Genomic DNA, 24837 nt, shown 5'->3' on the forward strand with positions numbered 1-24837 from the left:
GTTCCTCAAACAATACAGTGGATGAAGGCGCACCATGAGCGTGGTGAACGAATAAATGTGGTCATGGACAGAGAGGAAGAAGGAGAAGAGCCGAGTGCAGAGGAAAAATGTGTGTTGAGGGAACCCGTACGTCTACTGTCTCTAATGGCTCAGAAATTGAACCTGACTAGAGGGAAGATGAATTACCTGCAGTGGCAGGTGTGCTGAAGACCTCGGATTCCTGAATCTCACCTTGATGGTCATGCAAAGGATGATTCTGGCCCAGTGGGAGTGAACATTTTGGAGAAAGTGTATCCATGCCTTTTGGCTGACCCATATAGTCTCAGGCTTGGCAGAAAATAAATTGGGTACAATTAAATCGATGAAAGTCGATCTAAGGGGACTTGTGATAATCTTTTGTGTTTCTTCCGCCCAACACTGTTAGAGCTAGGAACACAAGCATTTAGTTAGATATAACTGCACTGTTGGAGCCAGGAACACAAGCATTTAGTTAGATATTACTGCACTGTTGGAGCTAGGAACACAAGCATTTAGTTAGATACTACTGCACTGTTGGAGCGAGGAACACAAGCATTTTGCTACACCCGCAATAGCATCAGCTAAATATGTGTACGTGACCAATAAAATGTTATTTTATTTTATTGAATTTGTGTTTTTTAGGGCAAGTCCCAAATGACATTGATTTCCCTATACAGTGCACTACTTTTGACCTTGAACCTACTTTACTACAAAGGGTACCATTTGGGATGTGGACTCAGGTCTAAAGTAGTGCACTATGTAGGGAATAGGGTACCATTTGGGACATATAGCTAAGGTCCAGACTCAAAGCATTACTGATGTTTTGCTTTAGATAACTATCAATCTCTACATTTTCCAATGCTTTTCAGAATAGGATATGTTTTACCTTAGTAAAACATAATATCATATTTCCTTCCAGGTCATTGTGCGCTTAGACTTGTTTACCCCCCCCCCCCCCCTGTATAACTCCATTGTGTGTGTGTGTGAACCACTGGGCAACACTGCCCTACTGCAGTGGTTCACAAACATGGTAGCCTCTTTTTAGAATACGTGAGTGAAATACTTACACTTGTTTCTAACGTGTAGGCTCAGCACTTCCGAACAGTCCCACGACAAGTCAGAATGTTAAACAAACTTCATTTCAATTTACTTTACCTGTTGTCCGCCAATTTTGTCCCTGTGTCAGGGGTTTTCTGATAAAAAAATATCCACAGCGTATGTGTTATCAACCCGACTTTCAGTAAGCTGGTCTGTATAGTTTGAATTTACGGTTTTTATTTTCAATACTGATGCAATTTGGCAAACACTTTGACAATATGGCCAAGCCTAACTGAAGAGCAAACACTTCGACAATATGGCCAAGCCTAACTGAAGAGCAAACACTTCTACAATATGGCCAAGCCTAACTGAAGAGCAAACACTTCTACAATATGGCCAAGCCTAACTGAAGAGCAAACACTTCTACAATATGGCCAAGCCTAACTGAAGAGCAAACACTTCTACAATATGGCCAAGCCTAACTGAAGAGAAAACCTAACTGGCCAAGCCTAACTGAAGAGAAACACTTCTACAATATGGCCAAGCCTAACTGAAGAGCAAACACTTCTACAATATGGCCAAGCCTAACTGAAGAGCAAACACTTCTACAATATGGCCAAGCCTAACTGAAGAGCAAACACTTCTACAATATGGCCAAGCCTAACTGAAGAGCAAACACTTCTACAATATGGCCAAGCCTAACTGAAGAGCAAACACTTCTACAATATGGCCAAGCCTAACTGAAGAGAAAACACTTCTACAATATGGCCAAGCCTAACTGAAGAGCAAACACTTCTACAATATGGCCAAGCCTAACTGAAGAGCAAACACTTCTACAATATGGCCAAGCCTAACTGAAGAGCAAACACTTCTACAATATGGCCAAGCCTAACTGAAGAGTAAACACTTCCAGTTGATTGCGAGGTAACGTGCTTCATTCGACCACATTCAGTTACATTCAGCTATTGTTTACATATTGTGCATCATGTGCAATGTGTCGACAGATTGATTATACATGTAACAGAATCTACCAGCACCACAAAAAGTTGGATAGACAACACTTTCTTCTGGATATCCTATCTCCACCTCCTACTGCCAAAAGGATCAACAGCATGTACAATCGGTAAAGTAAGTGTGACTATAATTTTATTTAACATTCTGACTTTTTTACACAGCAACTTCTTTCAGACTGATATCACAGAGTAACCATGGTAACAGTCTGATGTTTAGGCAACAACCAGGGTTACTAGGACCCCTGAGGTTACTTGGCCTATCCACAGGGGTGTACTTCAGAGGACTCATGAGACCATAGGCTTAGTGGTAAAATGCACATGAGGGGGTACTTCAGGGGTATTTCAGGCAGAACAACATTCAGTCGACATTAACTGATAAAGGTTTGGAACCACGAACCTAACACTTCCATGCCTTTGTACCTGTTGACAGTTTTTGTGCACGGCTTAAATCAAAGGCACATTTCAGGCTTTGTATTTTGTACCAGTTTACACTGTGATGTAGTGCCTCCCCCACAGAAAGGACTCTGATTATGAGAGGGAGAGGGAGCCAACCGCCTATCCCCCTGGTAACCAGACTGGGTTCACTATCGCCCCGGTAACCAGACTGGGTTCACCATCCCCCTGGTAACCAGACTGGGTTCATCATCCCCCCGGTAACCAGACTGGGTTCATCATCCCCCTGCTAACCAGACTGGGTTCACCATCGCCCCGGTAACCAGACTGGGTTCACCATACCCCTGGTAACCAGACTGGGTTCATCATCCCCCCGGTAACCAGACTGGGTTCACCATCCCCCTGGTAACCAGACTGGGTTCACCATCCCCCTGCTAATCAGACTGGGTTCACCCCCCTGCTAACCAGACTGGGTTCACCATCGCCCCGGTAACCAGACTGGGTTCACCATACCCCTGGTAACCAGACTGGGTTCACCATACCCCTGGTAACCAGACTGGGTTCACCATCCCCCTGGTAACCAGACTGGGTTCACCATACCCCTGGTAACCAGACTGGGTTCACCATCCCCCTGCTAACCAGACTGGGTTCACCATACCCCTGGTAACCAGACTGGGTTCACCATACCCCTGGTAACCAGACTGGGTTCACCATCCCCCTGCTAACCAGACTGGGTTCACCATCGCCCCGGTAACCAGACTGGGTTCATCATCCCCCAGACTGCTAACCAGACTGGGTTCACCATCCCCCTGCTAACCAGACTGGGTTCACCATCGCCCTGGTAACCAGACTGGGTTCACCATCCCCCTGCTAACCAGACTGGGTCCACCATCCCCTTGCTAACCAGACTGGGTTCACCATCCCCCTGGTAACCAGACTGGGTTCATCATCCCCCCGGTAACCAGACTGGGTTCACCATCCCCCTGCTAACCAGACTGGGTTCACCATCCCCCTGCTAACCAGACTGGGTTCACCATCCCCCTGCTAACCAGACTGGGTTCATCATCCCCCTGCTAACCAGACTGGGTTCACCATACCCCTGCTAACCAGACTGGGTTCACCATACCCCTGCTAACCACACTGGGTTCACCATCCCCTTGCTAACCAGACTGGGTTCACCATCGCCCCGGTAACCAGACTGGGTCCACCATCCCCTTGCTAACCAGACTGGGTTCACCATCCCCCTGCTAACCAGACTGGGTTCACCATCGCCCCGGTAACCAGACTGGGTTCATCATCCCCCTGCTAACCAGACTGGGTTCACTATCCCCCTGCTAACCAGACTGGGTTCACCATCCCCCTGCTAACCAGACTGGGTTCATCATCCCCTGCTAACCAGACTGGGTTCACCATCGCCCCGGTAACCAGACTGGGTTCATCATCCCCCTGCTAACCAGACTGGGTCCACCATCGCCCTGGTAACCAGACTGGGTTCACCATACCCCTGGTAACCAGACTGGGTTCACCATACCCCTGGTAACCAGACTGGGTTCACCATCCCCCTGGTAACCAGACTGGGTTCATCATCCCCTGCTAACCAGACTGGGTTCACCATCCCCCTGCTAACCAGACTGGGTTCACCATCCCCTTGCTAACCAGACTGGGTTCACCATCCCCCCGGTAACCAGACTGGGTTCACCATCCCCTGCTAACCAGACTGGGTTCACCATCCCCTTGCTAACCAGACTGGGTCCACCATCCCCTGCTAACCAGACTGGGTTCACTATCCCCTGGTAACCAGACTGGGTTCACCATCCCCCCAGACTGGGTTCATCAACCCCCTGCTAACCAGACTAATCCAGACTGGGTTCACCATCCCCCTGGTAACCAGACTGGGTTCACCATCCCCCTGCTAACCAGACTGGGTCCACCATCCCCTTGCTAACCAGACTGGGTCCACCATCCCTGGGTTCACCATCCCCCTAACCAGACTGGGTCCACCATCCCCTTGACTAACCAGACTGGGTTCACCATCCCCCGGTAACCAGACTGGGTTCACCATCCCCTGCTAACCAGACTGGGTCCACCATCCCCTTGCTAACCAGACTGGGTTCACCATCCCCCGGTAACCAGACTGGGTTCACCATCCCCTGCTAACCAGACTGGGTTCATCCAACCAGACTGGGTTCACCATCCCTGCTAACCAGACTGGGTTCACCAACCCCTGGTAACCAGACTGGGTTCACTATAACCCTGGTAACCAGACTGGGTTCACCATCGCCCTGGTAACCAGACTGGGTTCACTATCCCCTGGTAACCAGACTGGGTCCACCATCGCCCTGGTAACCAGACTGGGTTCACCCCTGCTATGGGTTCCCCCACTGGTAACCAGACTGGGTCCACCATCCCCCATCCCAGACTGGGTTCACCACCATCCCCCTGGTAACCAGACTGGGTTCACCATACCCCTGCTAACCAGACTGGGTTCACCATCGCCCGGTAACCAGACTGGGTTCATCATCCCCCTGCTAACCAGACTGGTTTCACCATCGCCCCGGTAACCAAACTGGGTTCACTATCCCCCTGGTAACCAGACTGGGTTCACCATCAACCCGGTAACCAGACTGGGTTCACCATCGCCCTGGTAACCAGACTGGGTTCACTATCCCCCTGCTAACTAGACTGGGTTCACCATCCCCCTGCTAACCAGACTGGGTTCACCATCCCCCTGCTAACCAGACTGGGTTTACTATCCCCCTGCTAACCAGACTTGGTTCACTATCCCCCTGGTAACTAGACTGGGTTCACCATCGCCCTGGTAACCAGACTGGGTTCACTATCCCCCTGCTAACCAGACTGGGTTCACCATCCCCTGGTAACCAGACTGGGTTCACTATCCCCCTGCTAACCAGACTTGGTTCACTATCCCCCTGCTAACCAGACTGGGTTCATCAACCCCCTGCTAACCAGACTGGGTTCACCATCGCCCCGGTAACCAGACTGGGTTCACCATCGCCCCGGTAACCAGACTGGGTCCACCATCCCCTTGCTAACCAGACTGGGTCCACTATCCCCCTGGTTACCAGACTGGGTTCACTATCCCCCTGCTAACCAGACTGGGAACCAGACTGGGTTCACCATCCCCCTGCTAACCAGACTGGGTTCACCATCGCCCCGGTAACCAGACTGGGTTCACTATCCCCCTGCTAACCAGACTGGGTTCATCAACCCCCTGCTAACCAGACTGGGTTCACCATCTCCCCGGTAACCAGACTGGGTTCACCATCGCCCCGGTAACCAGACTGGGTTCACCATCCCCCTGCTAACTAGACTGGGTCCACCATCCCCTTGCTAACCAGACTGGGTCCACCATCCCCCTGCTAACTAGACTGGGTCCACCATCCCCTTGCTAACCAGACTGGGTTCACCATCGCCCCGGTAACCAGACTGGGTTCACCATCCCCCTGCTAACTAGACTGGGTCCACCATCCCCTTGCTAACCAGACTGGGTTCACCATCGCCCCGGTAACCAGACTGGGTTCACCATCCCCCTGCTAACCAGACTGGGTTCACTAACCCACTGGTAACCAGACTGGGTTCACTATAACCCTGGTAACCAGACTGGGTCCACCATCGCCCTGGTAACCAGACTGGGTTCACTATGACCCTGGTAACCAGACTGGGTCCACCATCGCCCTGGTAACCAGACTGGGTTCACCATACCCCTGGTTATCAGACTGGGTCCACCATCGCCCTGGTAACCAGACTGGGTCCACCATCCCCCTGGTAACCAGACTGGGTTCACCATCCCCCTGGTAACCAGACTGGGTCCACCATCGCCCTGCTAACCAGACTGGGTCCACCATCCCCCTGGTAACCAGACTGGGTTCACTATCCCTCTGCTAACCAGACTGGGTCCACCATCCCCCTGGTAACCAGACTTGGTTCACTATCCCCCTGGTAACCAGACTTGGTTCACTATCCCCCTGGTAACCAGACTGGGTTCACTATCCCACTGGTAACCAGTAGCATTGTGTGAGTATAGAGTGGAATTCATTGTCACGTTCTGACCTTAGTTCCTTTGTTATGTCTTTGTTTTAGTTTCTTCAGGGTGTGAGTTGGGGTGGGTAGTCTATGTTCTTTTTTCAATGTTGTGGTTATGTGTTTGGCCTGGTATGGTATGTTTCTCAATCAGAGGCACATTCAAATTTAAAATACATTGTAATCATTGTTTGCATAACGCTCAGCTCTGCAATAGTAGTTCACTAACCTACAGAGTATGTTTTCCAATGAAGTTGTTCTCTCTGGCTCTTCTGATATCAGATTCAGAATGAATACTAAGGTTTGTGGTAGTTTGAAAGGGTTTGATACACCTTAGTCTATGAGTGACCAGATTAATATTTAAGCTATCTATAATAACAATCATCTTTTGTCAGCCTACAAATAGGGCCCAGAGTTTTACCTGACCAGGTCATGTGATCAGGAAAAATTCCAGGCCCCAGAAAAGACACGTACGAATTTTGCCACACCACTTTTGAACCTCTGGGGTATCGTTTTGGCTCTGGTTAAATGTTCTTATTGTCTCTTCTTTGCAAAGACCAATGGAGATTTTATTTCGGGTTTGACAGATCTTCACAAATAATTATACGCCCACAGTCCCCCTTGCTGTGTCCCATCAGCACTATTATAGTTCTATATTGATCCATCATTTAGTGTCGCCCACTGACTCCAGTCGAATCTGTCATGCCCCGACTTCCTCGTACGCAGTCAGGCCCGAGTTGCCACTTCTTGTTAAGACTGAAGTTTAATGAAGCAATTATTTCATAAGGGGATTATATGGACAGGAATGACTTGTTTTATGACATTTACAGGACATTTACATTGTGTGCTGCGCTACTTGAGGAATCTGTCACGGTAGCTAAGCAACAACATGTTAAATCCCATCAAGTCATTTCCATTCCCCCATCCCCATGTTATTGATGAGGATCTACAGTATACATTATTTGTTGATGAGGAAGGGTTTTTTCCACCCTTAATAGTAAAGGCATGTCTAATGAGGCGAAGTTGAGAAAATACATAGTGTCACTGAAGTTGATGAGAATTAGGATCAAGATGTGGATCCTTGCAATACATGAGAACAAGGTAATTATGAAACTAAAACTAAACTACACAAAACATCATTTCACACCTTGGATATAGGCTGGACTGTTGTGGACAACTATTTTCTTTGACAATGAACTGAAATGTTATTGGTTGTGAATGTAAGATTGATACAGAAACATCCATTTCATAATATTTTGTAATGTTTTGAAACGTCTGTGGTTGTTTTAGTCAACACCCTGTCGTGCACAAGACATTTAAAAGGAAAAACAGAGAGGAGCTGCGAATGCGGGTTCTCCCATCTGGCCCTCGCTAGTACATCGCTGAGGACAGAATTTTACAGTAAGTGTGGCCAGGCATCCTTATGCATGGCACTACGCTCAGTGAGCTTTGACTCTGGTAGGGCTGGGGGCTGCAGGGGGTGGGTAGCGGTAAAACAATCAGCCCAAAGTGTGTGCAAAATGCCATCTGAATTCCATCAGAGCCAAAATGAACAAAGAAATATTTACTGTGTCACACCGTAGGCCCAGATTCAGTCAGAAAAGCACAGTCAGTAATCCGCAGTGGACAGAAATCGGCTTTTGTACAGAAAAAAAATGCATCTATTCATCAATCAAAATGAATGTGTTGTTTCACACAGTAAACACTGGCTATCCACATTGCTTTCATTTGCTTTACTGACCATGTTCTATTTCCACTGAGCAGTTTCCAGTAGTGTGATTTCTATTTCCACTGAGCAGTTTCCAGTAGTGTGATTTCTATTTCCACTGAGCAGTTTCCAGTAGTGTGATTTCTATTTCCACTGAGCAGTTTCTATTTCCACTGTGCAGGTTTCCAGTGTGATTTCTATTTCCACTGAGCAGTTTCCAGTAGTGTGATTTCTATTTCCACTGAGCAGGTTTCCAGTAGTGTGATTTCTATTTCCACTGTGCAGGTTTCCAGTAGTGTGATTTCTATTTCCACTGAGCAGTTTCCAGTAGTGTGATTTCTATTTCCACTGAGCAGTTTCCAGTAGTGTGATTTCTATTTCCACTGAGCAGGTTTCCAGTAGTGTGATTTCTATTTCCACTGAGCAGTTTCCAGTAGTGTGATTTCTATTTCCACTGAGCAGTTTCCAGTAGTGTGATTTCTATTTCCACTGAGCAGTTTCCAGTAGTGTGATTTCTATTTCCACTGAGCAGTTTCCAGTAGTGTGATTTCTATTTCCACTGTGCAGGTTTCCAGTAGTGTGATTTCTATTTCCACTGTGCAGTTTCCAGTAGTGTGATTTCTATTTCCACTGTGCAGGTTTCCAGTAGTGTGATTTCTATTTCCACTGTGCAGGTTTCCAGTAGTGTGATTTCTATTTCCACTGAGCAGTTTCCAGTAGTGTGATTTCTATTTCCACTGAGCAGTTTCCAGTAGTGTGATTTCTATTTCCACTGAGCAGTTTCCAGTAGTGTGATTTCTATTTCCACTGTGCAGGTTTCCAGTAGTGTGATTTCTATTTCCACTGAGCAGTTTCCAGTAGTGTGATTTCTATTTCCACTGAGCAGTTTCCAGTAGTGTGATTTCTATTTCCACTGAGCAGTTTCCAGTAGTGTGATTTCTATTTCCACTGAGCAGTTTCCAGTAGTGTGATTTCTATTTCCACTGTGCAGGTTTCCAGTAGTGTGATTTCTATTTCCACTGTGCAGTTTCCAGTAGTGTGATTTCTATTTCCACTGTGCAGGTTTCCAGTTTCCAGTGTGATTTCTATTTCCACTGTGCAGGTTTCTATTTCCAGTAGTGTGATTTATATTTCCACTGTTTCCAGCAGTGTGATTTCTATTTCCACTGTGCAGTTTCCAGTAGTGTGATTTCTATTTCCACTGAGCAGTTTCCAGTAGTGTGATTTCTATTTCCACTGTGCAGTTTCCAGTAGTGTGATTTATATTTCCACTGTGCAGGTTTCCAGTAGTGTGATTTATATTTCCACTGAGCAGGTTTCCAGTAGTGTGATTTCTATTTCCACTGTGCAGGTTTCCAGTAGTGTGATTTCTATTGAATTCCTTGGATAGTCTGCAATATATAGAATGAATTGTCCAACAATTCAGTTCTTTGACGAGCAAATCCACAAAGATAAAAGGCCAAATGAAATGATCATTCACTTGACCTCTGAGACAGACAGAGCAGATTCTGGACCATAGAGATAGACAGAGGTGATTCTGGACCATAGAGACAGACAGAGGTGATTCTGGACCATAGAGATAGACAGAGGTGATTCTGGACCATAGAGATAGACAGAGCTGATTCTGGACCATAGAGATAGACAGAGGTGATTCTGGACCATAGAGATAGATAGAGGTGATTCTGGACCATAGAGATAGATAGACAGAGGTGATTCTGGACATAGAGATAGACACAATAGAGATAGATAGACATAGGTGACTCTGGACCATAGAGATAGATAGACAGAGGTGATTCTGGACCATAGAGATAGACAGATAGATAGATAGATAGATAGATAGATAGATAGATCTAGATAGATAGATAGACCATACAGATAGAGATAGATAGAGGTGATTCTGGACCATAGAGATAGACAGAGGTGACTCTGGACCATAGAGATATAGACAGAGGTGATTCTGGACCATAGAGATAGACAGAGGTGATCTGGACCATAGAGATAGACAAAGGTGACTCTGGACCATACAGATAGAAAATGGTGATTTTGAACCATAGAGATAGACAGAGGTGATTCTGGACCATAGAGATAGATAGATAGAGGTGATTCTGAACCATAGAGATAGACAGAGGTGATTCTGGACCATAGAGATAGATAGACAGAGGTGATTCTGGACCATAGAGATAGATAGACAGAGGTGATTCTGGACCATAGAGATAGATAGACAGAGGTGACTCTGGACCATAGAGATAGACAGAGGTGATTCTAGACCATAGAGATAGACAGAGGTGACTCTGGACCATAGAGATAGACAGAGGTTGAAAGGAGATTGCATGCACACATCGATCCGTTTTGTACCTGTAAAAACTCTGGTTATATGTAGAAACCAGGCAGCATACTGCCTCTAAAATCGAGAGAGAGCGGTCAGTTATATAAAACAGCAAACCAATCTGTCGGGAAAAGTGACGCTGCGACTCAAACCCAGAAGCCATTGCTTTGCTTAGAGGAAAAGATAATGAACATCTTGGAGATGTAAATGAGAGCAGCGAACAGCTGAAAAATATCCATGAAAACATCCTCACTAAAACAAACCAACTGATACAATCTGTTGTTTTAAAAAACAGTTGCTTTGACAAAAGGAAAGTAGAGTCTATCGTATCAGATATGCATATGAAGGATGGGCGCATGGACGAACAGGACAACAAAATGGGCCTTCTGGAAACAACAGGTACAAACTGAAGATGAACTGGACCAGCAAGAAAACAGAACGAGACAAAATAAAAAGTCTAATAATATTGTCCAGAAGATGTTGGGAATAAAGGAGACCTTTCCAGCTACGTGATCAATCTGATATTGGAAGAGCTGGAGCATCTGGAGTGATGCCATCGCTTCGGCCGAGAAACAGAAGAACGCTAAATAACCTCGCATGGTCATCTTTAAACTGTTGAACTATCAGACCAATGTCAACATTCTGAAGTCACAAAGGGGCAAAAGAGATTAAAATCCATAGCCAGTCCATTCAATTCATCCAGGATCTGTCTGCTAAACTGAAAGGGGGTAAAAATGTAAGCAATTCATTCCGAATCAGACAGTCACTGGAGGAAAAAGGAATTAAGTCCGATTCCCGGCAGGGTATAGAAGGGAACACAAGGAAGGGAGTTCACAAGCACCGATGAAGCCCTGAACAGTCTGCAGGAAAACTTTCCAGTTGAAAGAGAGCCCAATGCCCCGGGGAGAGGACAAAGCAGAAAGAAGTGATGAGCACACTAGGCTGTAAATTGACACAATATTCTTTCCCCACTCACCCTAATACAATCTAGACTCTATTGTCCCCCAAGTAACTGTTATTCTCTATGAAGTAGTGATGGAATTAGTCGATGCCAATGAGATACATGGGCACTGAAAAATGCAATATCAAAGAGGAAATATAGCATGAATGTCAATAATTGTTTTATGGATGTTGTGTGTGGGGGGGGGGGTGAGTGGGTGTATGTGTAAGTATGTCTCTATGAATGGGAGAGGGAAGGATAATGAATATGTGTAGGGGGACAGGAGAGAACGGGTGTAGGGGGACAGGAGAGAATGGGTGTAGGGGGACAGGAGAGAATGGGTGTAGGGGGACAGGAGAGAATGGGTGTAGGGGGACAGGAGAGAATGGGTGTAGGGGGACAGGAGAGAATGGGTATAGGGGACAGGAGAGAACGGGTGTAGGGGGACAGGAGAGAACGGGTGTAGGGGGACAGGAGAGAATGGGTGTAGGGGACAGGAGAGAATGGGTGTAGGGGGACAGGAGAGAATGGGTGTAGGGGGACAGGAGAGAATGGGTGTAGGGGGACAGGAGAGAACGGGTGTAGGGGGACAGGAGAGAATGGGTGTAGGGGGACAGGAGAGAATGGGTGTAGATGTATAGAGAGGTGTAAATGGGTCTGAAAAGAAGGGAGGGGGCAAGGATGGGAGTTTGGGATAGATTTGGCCTTCGTGGGCAAGAGAGGGCAAGATGGTAATACACTTGGCATGGGTGGGCAAGGATGGGAGTTTGGGATGAATTTGGCCTTCGTTGTCAAGAGAGGGCAAGATGGTAATACACTTGGCATGGGTGGGCAAGGATGGGAGTTTGGGATGAATTTGGCCTTCGTTGTCAAGAGAGAGCAAGATGGTAATACACTTGGCATGGGTGGGCAAGGGTGGGAGTTTGGGATAAATTTGGCCTTCGTGGGCAAGGTTGAGGGGCTGGGAGGGGCTGGTGGAGAAGGAAGATTTGGTTTGGGAGAGAGAGAGAGAAGGAAGAACTAAATTGTTTAATGTTTTATGGTGTGACTTACATTTCTCTGGGGTGTGTGTGGCCTCCACTCTCCCCATTTCAGTCTCTCGGAGGACCCCCTCACCCAATTCGACCCCCACCAGCCATTACACTTTAATTGAATCGATAAGGTAAAACAAACTAACCAGAGTACTGAAGGTAGTCTTTCTTCAAAAGTATCTATAATGACATAATAAAAAAAAAAAATGTTTTTGGGGGGTACTGTTGTGGAAAACCCGATCCAAAGATTAGGCAGAGACTAATTTATAATTACAATAGTGAATCTTTTATACATTGGAGCAGCTGCAAGATACATCCCTCTCTGATCTCAGTCAGGGGAAGAGCTCAAAGAGTAAATGGCTACATGTCCCTTACATAGTGGGAGGAGAGAATACAATCATATCGTTACGCAACCGTTATTTAATGCAAGCAACAGTTCCAGAACACAAGGGCCTTGTGTTAGGTTACATATATATACCAGGAGTCTATGAAACACATAACATCACAGTCCAACACAGAACAGAGCATAAACCTTGAGAAGTTACAACAGCTCACCCCCCCCCCCACCTCAGATTCCGCCACCACAATTTCCCCTTTGTTGCCATGGAAACATATCTGAGCTGTTGTCAGACAGAACTTGAAACTTCCTGGTGTCTGGGAAGTTGGCATTTTACACAGGAAGGAGTGATCTGAATTGAACTCCTGAATGGTGATTTAGTAATAATCATTTTGTAACGTTAACGTTACAGTCTTATTTTAAAATGGATTGTTACTAAATTATTATTGTTACTAAATTCCCTTTCAGGAGTTAGATTTCCAATAGGGAAATCTGGATCTGTCTGAAGGGGGAGACAGTGGCCATTTTACCTTTATTTAACCAGGCAAGGCAGTTTAAGAACAAATTCTTATTTTCAATGATGGCCTGGGAACAGTGGGTTAACTGCCTGTTCAGGGGCAGAACGACAGATTTGTACCTTGTCAGCTCGGGGGTTTGAACTTTGAACCTTCCAGTTACTAGTCTAACGCTCTAACCACTAGGCTACCCTCCCTCATGACCAGCTGGTCACCAAGATTGTCAGACATGAGAACATACAGAACCTTCTTGACCCACCGCTGCACAGTTGCCTCCCTTAGATGATAGGAGAATATCCAAAGACAATCTATTCTGTAAGACCATAAGTAGTATGGTGGCAAAATTGCAAGATTATATTATACTACTTTTATTGCATCAAATGGTTGTTTTATTTAACAGAATAGAGTATTCTTAACTATTGTGTGCGTGTGTTTCACTGAGGATGGGCCTCTGGGAGATAACACTGACACGAGATTTACCATGTCTTTTGGGTGATAAAACCTAAAGAGCATTCTAGAGCACGAGTTAATGTTTCTGTTCTCGACCGTAGCAGAGAGAGATGGTTCCAGGTTCGAGTCGCAGGGCCAGACGCTGGTCTCTATACAAGAAAAACTGTTGACACAGCATATACTGCCTTCTTTGTATTACCGGTATCTTTCATACAAATCTTAAACTTGTGACACATTCTATGTATCTGTTGTTCGTCATGTAGGTTGAAAGGGGGTGTATCTTGGCTATAAAAGGCATTTTGTGCTTTTGTCTCGCCACTCTCGACGGACCATCAGAAACAGTGATTCGTCGACCAGCCATCGCTATTGCAAAGCTCTCACTATTAAAGATTTAGTTTGAGTATAACTCTGACTTGTGTGATAAGTTTGTCTCTCCTCATTTGATAGTAAAGAAATGAACCACCACAGTAGACAGTTAATTCAGCAGTTAATTCTTCAATAGCAGCGACCCATTATTTTATTACTTAATAGGATAGTCGTCTAATGGAATCAAGCACAGTTGTTATGCCGTAACTGGGATTTAATGCAGAGAAAAAACTTTTGCAGGGTCAGCTACAATGGTCCACCTATAGAAGTGGGAGCAATGGTGATTTCGGGGTACTGGGGGAGAACGCACAGCAGTGACAACATAGGAAGCATAGAATGATCCTGACCAGTTTGTAGGCAGATAATAGTATGCTTTCTCCCCACACACATACAGTGTCTTCAGAAAGTATTCAGACCCTTTGACTCATTACACTTCTTGTAATGTTACAGTCTTATTCTAAAATGGATTTTTTTTCTCCAACGTTACACACACAATACTCCATAAAAAACGGAAATATTACATTTACATAAGTATTCAGACCCTTTACTCAGTAACTTTGCCTAAGCACCTGACAGCGATTACAGCTTCGAGTCTTCTTGGGTATGACGCTGCAAGCTGTTTTTGAGAAGTTTCTCCCATTCTTCTCAAAAACTATGTATTTATACACACAGTAGTTACTGTGATCCTCCCATTCCATAGGATGCCCACTGCCCTCATATGTCATGTCTGATAAAATGTTTAACTTGATTCTTCAATGATAGACGGAATAGATAAAGGAAAATACCAATACAATCTATCACATGGAATGTGCACAGGCCCCATGATGGCGGAACACTTAAAGAGATGTTCAGGAGAAGTGGTTTACTTGCTAGAGTTACATTTAAAAAAGGAGATATTTAACATTTAAAGAGGCCTATACTGCCACCTACTGTAGTAACAGCAGAGGTGTAGGTATCCTGAGAAATAAGAATACACTCTTTTCCCTTATATCCCAGTACATAGATGAAGAAGGTCGTTTTCTAATGGTTGAATTGTTTCTTACATGATGAAAAACATTGATTTCATTGTAAATCACACCAGGGGCATATCTGGTATTTCTAGATAGAACTCTAGCTAAATTAGATAAAAATCCAGGTGTCCTAAATCAATCATTCTATAAGATTGACAGATGTAGTAATTAAAAAGGCAAATTTATGGCATCTTCCAAAGAGGCGGGAACATTTTCATCTCTACAAGTAATCTACAGGACACCTGGGGATTACTACTCTCAACTACAAAATCATTTTTCGTGCATCTTCTGGACTCTAAATGTATTAAATACGTAACTGTAAAAAATGTAAACCTGTACTATTACAACTGTAGATATAGAGGACAGAGAAAAGCCAACCTCTGACATAATCTTGGATGCCTTTAAAACGTACATTAGGGTAGCGATAATCTCAAAAAACTGAATCTGATTTAGAAATAAAAAATGAAAGAATAAGAAAATCACTTTCTTATAAAATATCTTTACAAGGTATAGAAGAGAATGTAATTTCTGAAGAGCGCTAACAATTGCACGTTAAACTAAGCTATTTGAAGTAGCAGCTAGCCTAGCTGCTAGCTAGCATCATATCAAGCTAGAGGGGTTTCTTGAGGGCTTGATTGTAGCCTATCACGCGGTTAGCCATTGTGACTGGCACCACAGATTGTCCCGGGTTTGTGGATTCAATCTTCTCTGTCTTACGTTGAAGAACAGCTTGCAGTTCTCCCAGGATCAGCTCAATGAGGTGACACAGGAGAGCGGCAAGATGACAGCAATCTGTAGGTCATTAAGAGAAGACATCAGTTCTGTGTGTGAATCCATGATAACAATGATGGATTAATCAGATTTATCTTGTGGGACAGTCAAGGTGGAACAACATGGTTGTGAATGGAATTGCAGAATCCCCACATTAGACCTGGATGGAGTCTAAGGACAAAGTGAGGGAAATTATCTCTGAGAAATTGAAGATGGACCACAGGAAGTTTGATGTGTGTGCTCACAGGAATGGAAATCCCACCAGCGGTGGTGACAGGCAAAGGCCGATAGGGGTCAAGTTCCTGAGGTTCAAGGACAAGGTAGCTGTTAGGGAAAGAGCCAAGAACTTGAGAGGAACGTCTATCCTGAAGCTGTGTACCAGACGAGGAAATAACTTATCCCAGCCATGAAAGCTGCCAGAGCGTGTGGGGAATGAGAGGAGGAGAGGAGGAGAGGAGAAGGACAGGGGAATGAAAGGAGGAGAGGAGGACAGGGGGATGAGAGGAGGAGGGGAGAAAGACAGGGGGATGAGAGGAGGAGAGGAGAAATAGGAGGAGAAGGACAGGGGAATGAGAGGAGGACAGGAGAAGGACAGGGGAATGAGAGGAGAGACACTAAGGGACTAGAAACTATGAACAGGAGAAAGGGAGAAGGAAGATGAAGAGGAAGTGGAGAAGGAAATGGAAGAGGAGGAAGAGGAGGAGGAGAAGGAAGAGGAAATTACAGTTGAAGTCAGAAGTTTAAGTTTAAGTTTACACTTAGGTTGGAGTCCACAGACACCATTGAACCAGTTCTATAAACTTCAGAGTGTTTTCTAAACACATACTAATCATATGCATATACTATATTCCTGGCATGAGTAGCAGGATGTTGAAATATTGCGCGATTTTTAACAAAAGGTTTCGAAAATTCCCTGCAGCCATAACAGGTTAAACTTGTTTTTCAATCACTCCACAAATTTCCTGTTAACAAACTATAGTTTTGACAAGTCAGTTAGGACATCTACTTTGTGTAGTAATTTTCCCAACAATTGTTTACAGACAAATTAATACACTTATAATTCACTGTATCATAATTCCAGTGGGTCAGAAGTTTACATACACTAAGTTGACTGTGCCTTTAAACAGCTTGGAAAATTCCAGAAAATTATGTAATGTCTTTAGAAGCTTCTGATAGGCTAATTGACATCATTTGAGTCAATTGGAGGTGTACCTGTGGATGTATTTCAAGGCCTACCTTCAAACTCAGTGCCTCTTTGCTTAACATCATGGGAAAATCAAAAGAAATCAGCCAAGACCTCAGAAAAAATTTGTATACCTCCACAAGTCTGGTTCATCCTTGGGAGCAATTTCCAAACGCCTGAAGGTACCACGTTCATCTGTACAAAAAATAGTACTCCAGTATAAACACCATAGGACCACCCAGCCGTCATACCGCTCAGGAAGGAGACACATTCTGTCTCCTAGAGATTAACTTCCTTTGGTGTGAAAAGTGCAAATCAATCCCATAACAACAGCAAAGGACCTTGTGAAGATGCTGGAGGAAACAGGTACAGAAGTATCTATACCCACAGTAAAACGAGTCCTGAAAGGCCACTCAGCAAGGAAGAAGCCACTGCTCCAAAACCGCTATAAAAAAGCCAGACAACGGTTTGCAACTGCACATGGGGACCAAGATTGTCCATTTTGGAGAAATGTCCTCTAGTCTCATGAAACAAAAATGGAACTGTTTGACCATAATGACCATCGTTATGTTTGGAGGAAAAAGGAGGAGGCTTGCAAAAATTCACCCAACTTATTTTGGGAAGCTTGTGGAAGGCTACCGGAAACGTTTGACCCAAGTTAAACAATTTAAAGGCAATGCTAACAAATACTAATTGAGTGTATGTAAACTTCTGACCCACTGGGAATGTGTTGAAAGAAATAAAAGCTGAAATAAATCATTCTCTCTACTATTATTCTGACATTTCAGATTCTTAAAATAAAGTGATGATCCTAACTTACCTAAAACAGGGAATTCTTACTAGGATTAAATATCTTGAATTGTCAAAAACTGAGTTTAAATGTATTTGGCTAAGGTGTATGTAAACTTCTGACTTCAACTGTTCAGTACATCCGCTATGACAGGCTCATTGTCCACCCTCCCTCCCAGAATTCTGGAAGGGATGAGAGAGCCAAGACTATGGGTTCATAGTTTCAACCCTCGCACAGCACACACACACACACACACACACACACACACACACACACACACACACACACACACACACACACACACACACACACACACACACACACACACACACACACACACACACACACACACACACACACACACACAGGAAGCTTCTCACTGTAACCAGTGCCTGCAATCTGGTTCAGGTTATTAATCAACCTACTAGGGTGTTTACAAACACTACAGGAACAAGATAGTTCACATGTATCGATCACATTTTTACTAATACCGTAGAAATTTGTTCTAAAGCTGTATCCGTACCCATTGGATGCAGTGATCTCAATATTGTGGCTCTATCCATGAAAGCCAAAGTTCCAAAAGCTGGGCCTAAAATAGTGTATAAGAGATCATAAAAAAGATTTTGCTGTGACTCTTATGTGGACTATGTTAAATATATTTGTTGGTCTGATCTGATAAATGAGGAGCATCCAGACGTTGGTCTGATGTGATTAATGAGGAGCATCCAGAGGCTGGTCTGATGTGATAAATGAGGAGAATCTGGATACTGCACTTGATGCATTTATTAAATTGCTTCTTCCAATTATTGCTAAACATGCACCTGTTAAGAAACTGATTGTTAGAACTGTTAAGGCTCCATGGATGGATGAGGAATTGAAAAACGGTATGGGTGTAAGAGATCGGGCAATAGGAGTTGCTAATAAGTCTGGCTGCACATCTGACTGCAAATTGAGAAATTATGTGAATAAACTCAACAACAAAAAATAAGAAAAACTGATTTATGAAGCCAAGATCAATGATAAAGCTCTGGAGTACTTGAAATTACGGTCAGAAAGACAAATCAATCACATGGCTTATTCATCACAAAACCATTTGATATTGACAATTATTTGAATGATTACTAATGGCAAATTTAGGCAGGAAATGCCAACAACGAACATTGAGCCTTCGTTTTCATGCATAAAAAATAAATAATAACGAATGAAAAGCATTGCAAGTTTGAATTTTGCAAAACTTTAGTGTGGGAGAGGTGGAAAAATTATTGTTAATGATCAATAATGACATACCTCCTGGCATTGACAACTTAGATGGAAAGCTACTAAGGATGGTACTGTAGCTGACTCTATAGCCCCTCCTATCTGTCATATATTTCAGCTGAGCCAAGAGGAAAGTGTTTGTCCTCAGGCCTGGAGGGAAGCCAAAGTAATTCCACTACCCAAGAGTGGTAAAGCGGCCTTTACTGGTTCTAACAGCAGAACTATCAGCTTGCAGCCGGCTCTTAGCAAACATTTGGAAAGAAAGTTTGTGGTTGACCAAATACAATGCTATTTCTCTGTAAACAAATAAACAACAGGCTTTCAGCATGCTTAAAGAGAAGGGCACTCTGATGATTGCTTTACAGAAATTGATTGTAAGAAGATTGTGGGAGCTGTACTGTCATTGCAACTTTTGATATTATTGACCTTAACCTGTTGTTGAATGAACTTACAGTACCAGTCAAAGGTTTAGACACACCTACTCATTCAAGGGTTTTTCTTCATAGTTTTACTATTTTGTACCTTGTAGAATAATAGTGAAGACATCAAAACTATGAAATAACACATATGGAATCATGTAGTAGCAGAAAAAGTGTTAAACAATTCAAAATATATTTTATATTTCAGATTCTTTAAAGTAGCCACCCTTTGCCATAAGGACAGCTTTGCAAACTCTTCATATTCTCTTAAACAGCTTCACCTGGAATGCTTTTCCAACAGCCTTGAAGGAATTCCCACATATGCTGAGCACTTGTTGGCTGCTTTTCCTTCACTCTGTGGTCCAACTCATCCCAAACCATCTCAATTGTGTTGAGGTTGGGTGATTCTAGAGGCCAGGTCATCTGATGCATCACTCCATCACTCTCTTTCTTTGTCAAATAACCCTTACACAGCCTGGAGGTGTTTTGTGTCATTGTCCTGTTGAAAAACAAATGATAGACCCGCTAAGCTCAAACCAGATGGAAATGGTGAATTTCTGCATAATGCTGTGGTAGCCATGCTAGTTAAGTGTGCCTTTCTGTTAAGTGTGCCTTTAGTTAAGTGACTGCAATTTCTGAGGCTGGACACAACTTATTCTCTGCAGCAGAGGTAACTCTGGGTCTTCCTTTCCTGTGGTGGTCCTCATGAGAGCCAGGTTAATCATAGCGCTTGATGGTTTTTGTGACTGCACTTGAAGACACTTTCAAAGTTCTTGACATGTTCCAGATTGACTGACCTTCATGTCTTAAAGTAATGATGGACTGTCATTTCTCTTTGCTTAGTTGAGCTGTTCTTGCCATAATATGGACTTTAATAATATGGTCTTTTACCAAATAGGGCTATCTTCTGTATACCACCCTACCTTACCACATCACAATGGATTGGGTCAAACACAATAAGAAAGAAAGAAATTCCACAAATTAACTTTTAACAAGGTACACCTGTTAATTGAAATGCATTCCAGGTGACTACCTCATGAACTGGTTGAGAGAATGCCAATTGTGTGCAAATCTATTATCAAGGCAAAGGGTGGCTACTTTGAAAAATCTCAAATATAACAATTTTTTATTACTACATGATTCCATATGTGTTATTTAATAGTGTTGACGTCTTCACTATTATTCAACAATGTAGAATATAGTAAAAAAAATAAAAAAACCTGGAATGAGTAGGTGTGTCCAAACTTTTGACTGGTACTATATGTGTTATGGCTTTTCAACCTATGCCATATTGTGGATTCAGAAAAATGTATCTAATAGAACTCAATGGGTTTTCTTTAATCAAAACTTCTCTAATGTCAAACATGTAAACTGTGGTGTACCACAGGGCAGCTCTCTAGGCCCTCTACTCTTTTCTATTTTTTTACCAATGACCAGCCACTGGAATTAAACAAAGCATGTGTGTGCATGTATACGGATGATTCAACCATATACACATCAGCAACCATAGTTAATGAAGTCACTGAAATGCTTAACAATGAGTTGCAGTCTGTTTTGGAATGGGTGGCCGAAAATAACCTGGTGCTGAACATCTCTAAACCTAAGAGCATTGAATCTTGTAATGAATGGCTCGGCTTTACCTTAGATTGTATACTGGTCAAAACATATTGATTCAATGGTTGTAAAGATGGGGAGAGGTCTGTCCGTAATAAAGAGATGCTCTGCCTTTTTGACACCACTTTCCAAAAAGCAAGTGCTGCGGGCTCTAGTTTTGTATTATCTTGATTATTGTCCAGTCGTGTGATGAAGTGCTGCAAGGAAAGAGCGAGTTAACCTCTTGGAACTCTAGGGGCGCAATTTCATTTTTGGATGAAAAACGTTCCCGTTTTAAACAAGATATTTTGTTCCAAAAAGATGCTCGACTATGCATATAATTGCTACTGTTCGAAAGAAAACACTCTGACGTGTCCAGAAATACAAAGATCTTCTCTGTGCGTGCCCTTTAACGTGAGCTTCAGGCAAAACCAAGATGAGATGGCATCCAGGAAATGACAAGGATTTTTGAGGCTCTGTTTTTCATGATCTCCTTATATGGCTGTGAACGCAAGAGGAATGAATCAACCCTTTCTGTCGTTTCCCCAAGGTGTCTGCAGCATTGTGACGTATTTGTAGGCAGATCATTGGAAGATTGACCATAAGAGACCACATTTACCACGCGTCCGCCCGGTGTCCTGCGCCGAAATTGGTGCGCAAAAGTCACCTGCCAGTATTTTTCCATGCGATACAGAGAGTAAAGCAAGCTTCCACGAACTGCATGTCAATGAAGAGATATGTGAAAAAACACCTTGAGGACTGATTCCAAACAACGTTTGCCATGTTTCGGTCGATATTATGTAGTTAATCCGGAAAAAGTTTTACGTTGTAGGTGACTGCATTTTCGGTTCGTTTCAGTAGCCAGGCGCAATGTAGAAAACGGAACGATTTCTCCTACACACAGACGCTTTCAGAAAACACTGCGCATTTGGTATGTGACTTTTATTTATTTGGTTATCTGGCTTTTGTGAAAATGTTGCGTGCTACATGCTACACAAAATGCTATGCTAGCTTTGCATACTCTTACACAAATTAGTCAATTTCTATGGTTCAAAAGCATATTTTGAAAATCTGAGATGACAGTGTTGTTAAGAAAAGGCTAAGCTTGAGAGCAAACGCATTATTTTAATTTTATTTGCGATTTTCAGAAATCGGTAACGTTGCGTTATGCTAATGAGCCTGAGGCTTTAGTCACGATCCCGGATCCGGGATGGGGAGTTTCAAGAGGTTTTAAGCTGTAGCTCGTCCAAAACAGAGACATTCTGCTCTTAACTGTAATCAGAGGGCTGATATAAATACTATACAGTCAGTCTCTCTTGGCTCAGAGGAGAGGAGAGACTGACTGCATCACTTCTTTTTATAAGAAACGTTAATATGTTGAAAATCCCAAATTGTCCAAAACAGAGCGGCACGTCTTGGTTTGCATTATAATATGAGGGCTGATATAAATATTATGCATGAGAGTCTCTCATGGCTAACAGTTGAGAAGAGACTTACTGCATCACTTCTTTTTATAAGAAACATTCATGTGTTGAAAAACCCAAGTTGTTTGCATAGACAACTTACACACAGCCCATCTCATATTGCTCAAATGAACAGCAAACCTTGTTTTAAAAAACATAAAGCAACACCTCATGGCACAACGCCTCTCCCGTGTGGAACCTAGATAGTTTGTATGTGTTGGTATTGATATTCTACGTGTGGCCTTTCTAATATATTTTTTAATTGTCCTTGAGCTGTTCTTGTCTATTATTGTTCTGTATTATGTCATGTTTCGCGTGGACCCCAGGAAGAGTAGCTGCTGCTTTTGCAACAGCTAATACCAAAATACGAAATAATTATAGGCCCATTAATTTAATAAACTGTGACAATGAAATAATAACAAAGCTTATAAGAAATAGAATGGCAATAGTCTTACCAGACGAGATATATATAAATCAAACAGGGTTTAATAAAAATAGACACTTACAAATACAAGAACATGTTTCAGTTTAATACAATACGCAAAAAAAAACATCAATATAAACTACAATTATAAGCATTGGAGTTAACATGGGGCCAGCATCCCTGTGGAACGCTGTCAACACCTTGTAGAGTCCCACGCCCCGACGAATTGAGGCTGTTCTGAGGACAAAAAGGGGGTGCAGCCCAATAGTAGGAGTTCCTAATGTTTTGTAAACTACGTGTATGTGATACAATTTGAAACCTTTAGTTTGAGACCGTGGATTTTTTGGGGTGGGGTGGGGTGCATGATTTATTTTGTTACAAATTTCAATTTATTTCTGCTGATAAGTTCCAACATTTTGGTAGGCTAGTTGTTAGTCAACTTGTCTATAGATACATGCATCTTCTCTTCTGTCATTATATGTTGCTCTAGAAGACAAAATAAACCCTTGCTCAACAGAAAAAATGTAATAAATTATAGAATGAAGTATTTGTTGACTGGTGTGCAGGCTATTTGGCATGCATAAAGTTAAGCCCCAAGCTTATGCTTACTCACTAATGCCAGTGAGTAAACCTCATTGTAACCTTTAGTTATAAATTGCACAAGAATAATACATTCATGATTTTTTTTATGTATTGTTTTAACTCTTTATTTAACCCGACCGCCACCCACCCACCGTTCATCCACACAATATTTAATGACCCTAAACCGGCCCATGTACTGTGGTTATGAGTCAACTCGCTCATCGCTAGTACAGACAGGCAGAGGTGATTCTGGACCATACAGATAGACAGAGGTGATTCTGGACCATACAGATAGACAGAGGTGATTCTGGACCATACAGATAGACAGAGGTGATTCTGGACCATAGAGATAGATAGAGGTGATTCTGGACCATACAGACAGACAGAGGTGATTCTGGACCATACAGATAGACAGAGGTGATTCTGGACCATACAGATAGACAGAGGTGATTCTGGACCATAGAGATAGACAGAGGTGATTCTGGACCATAGAGATAGACAGAGGTGATTCTGGACCATAGAGATAGACAGAGGTGATTCTGGACCATACAGATAGACAGAGGTGATTCTGGACCATACAGATAGACAGAGGTGATTCTGGACCATACAGATAGACAGAGGTGATTCTGGACCATAGAGATAGATAGAGGTGATTCTGGACCATACAGACAGACAGAGGTGATTATGGACCATACAGACAGACAGAGGTGATTCTGGACCATACAGATAGACAGAGGTGATTCTGGACCATAGAGATAGACAGAGGTGATTCTGGACCATAGAGATAGACAGAGGTGATTCGGGTCCATAGAGATAGACAGAGGTGATTCTGGACCATAGAGATAGACAGAGGTGATTCTGGACCATAGAGATAGACAGAGGTGATTCTGGACCATACAGATAGATAGAGGTGACTCTGGACCATACAGATAGACAGAGGTGATTCTGGTCCATAGAGATAGACAGAGGTGATTCTGGACCATACAGACAGACAGAGGTGATTCTGGACCATACAGATAGACAGAGGTGATTCTGGACCATACAGATAGACAGAGGTGATTCTGGACCATACAGACAGACAGAGGTGATTCTGGACCATACAGATAGGCAGAGGTGATTCTGGACCATACAGACAGGCAGAGGTGATTCTGGACCATACAGACAGGCAG

Source organism: Oncorhynchus masou, chromosome 30, assembly GCF_036934945.1.
Source record: "Oncorhynchus masou masou isolate Uvic2021 chromosome 30, UVic_Omas_1.1, whole genome shotgun sequence".
Classification (NCBI taxonomy): Eukaryota; Metazoa; Chordata; class Actinopteri; order Salmoniformes; family Salmonidae; genus Oncorhynchus; species Oncorhynchus masou.